The sequence below is a fragment of the Chiloscyllium plagiosum genome, chromosome 14 (genome assembly GCF_004010195.1).
Source record: "Chiloscyllium plagiosum isolate BGI_BamShark_2017 chromosome 14, ASM401019v2, whole genome shotgun sequence".
Lineage (NCBI taxonomy): Eukaryota > Metazoa > Chordata > Chondrichthyes > Orectolobiformes > Hemiscylliidae > Chiloscyllium > Chiloscyllium plagiosum.
Genome location: NC_057723.1, coordinates 70,700,932 through 70,702,808, shown reverse-complemented (window position 1 = coordinate 70,702,808; position 1,877 = coordinate 70,700,932).

Below are 1,877 nucleotides of genomic sequence, written 5' to 3'. Positions count from 1 at the left end.
TATCATACCTTGTGTACGGGGACTAACCCAATGGCTGATTGAGACAGCCTTGGCAAAACAGATGCCCCGAAAAAGTAATCAGGCAGAAGAATTCTACCTCTTGAACAATGAGGGGATGGGTGACCTTGAGGCCAAGATGAATGACGTCTTGGGGGTGATGCTTGCAAATTTGGGGCGACATATGAAAGATATGCAGAAAACAACTATTATCTTTTAAAAAAACAGGGGGGATTGTGAGAAGCCTTTGCAAAGTTCGTTGTTTCTGCAAAAATCACAAGGCTGAGTCATGGAGGCGGGGTGGGGGTGTGTGCATTTGTCAAGCTAGATATGCTTGCAAGCATTTACAAGTAGCTGCATCTTGCTTTTGCAAAAGTCGCAAGGCTGAATTATGAGGGTATATTCCAAGAAATAACTTACTTAAAAGGGAGGTGGTTGACTGGTAGAAACACATTATTGACATGACCTTTGCAATTGTCATGCACAGAGGGAGTTAGTATGAACAAGATAACCAAATAAGACCCTGTGTTGCATTAGCAAAAGTAATAAGACCCAAGGAGGGGTGGGCGATTGCACGCCAGAGACAGATGTGGTAAACTGATTAGATTAGCAGAAGTAAGAGGGGAGTACCCAGAAACTCAACTGAACTGTATAAATTGTAATGTAACCTCCTGATCCGGTGTGCCTCGTTTATGGTCATCCTGTTTACAAGACCATATGAATAAAGACTGCTTCAGAATTTGACTCAGACTGAAATTATAGAACAGTGAGCTTCGTTTCTCACAGTTATTATTTTAAATGTTGACAGAATCTGTATGTGCACCTTTCAGGACAGTCCCCGGTAACAGTTATTACTTTAAACCTTGACAGAATCACAGGAGCACCCCCAGTTACACGTATTGATAGAATCTGTCTATGTAACTTCGAGAAGGGGCCCAGTAGCAGTTATTATTTTAAATTTTGACAGATTCCGTATGTTCCCCTTACAGGAGAGGCCCCAGTAACAGATATTATTTTAAATCTTGACAGAATCTGTCTGTGCACCTTGCAAGACACTCCCCAGTAACAGTTACTGACAGAATCTGTCTGTGCAGCTAACAGGAGAGGTCCCAGTAACAGTTACTATTTTAAATCTTGACAGAATATGTCTGGACACTATGCAGGACAGTCCTTTGTACTCGTTATTATTTAAAACCTTGTCAGAATCTGTTGGTGCCCCTTACAGGAGACCCCGCAGTAACAGTTAGTGACAGAATATGTCTGTGCAGCTTACAGAAGAGACCCTGGTAGCAGTTATTGTTTTATAGCATGACAGAATCTGTCTATTCCCCTTACAGGACCGTCCCCAGTAACAGTTATTGACAGAATCTGTCTGTGCAGATTACAGGAGAGTCCCCAGTAACAGTTTTAAATCTTGACAGAATCTGTCTGTACCCTTTACAGGAGAGGCCACAGAAACAGTTATTGTTTTAAATCTTGAAAGAATCTATCCCGTGCCTCTTACAGGACAGCCTCCAGTAACAGTTATTATTTTAAAGCTTGACAGAATCTGACTGTGCCCCTTACATGACAGTTCCCAGAAAACTGGTTATTTTAAATTTCCACAGAATCTCTCTGTACCCCTGACAGGACAGCACCCAGTAACAGTTATCATTTTAAAATTTCACAAAATCTGTCTATACCCCATACAGAACAGTCCACAGTAACAGTTATTATTTTAAATCTTGACAGAATCTGCCTGTAACCCTTACAGGAGAGGCCCCAGATACAGTTATTGTTGTAAATCTTGAGAGCATTCATCTGTACTCCTTACAGGACAGTGCCCAGAACAGTTATTGTTTTAAATCTTGACAGAATCTGCCTGTACACTTTACAGGACA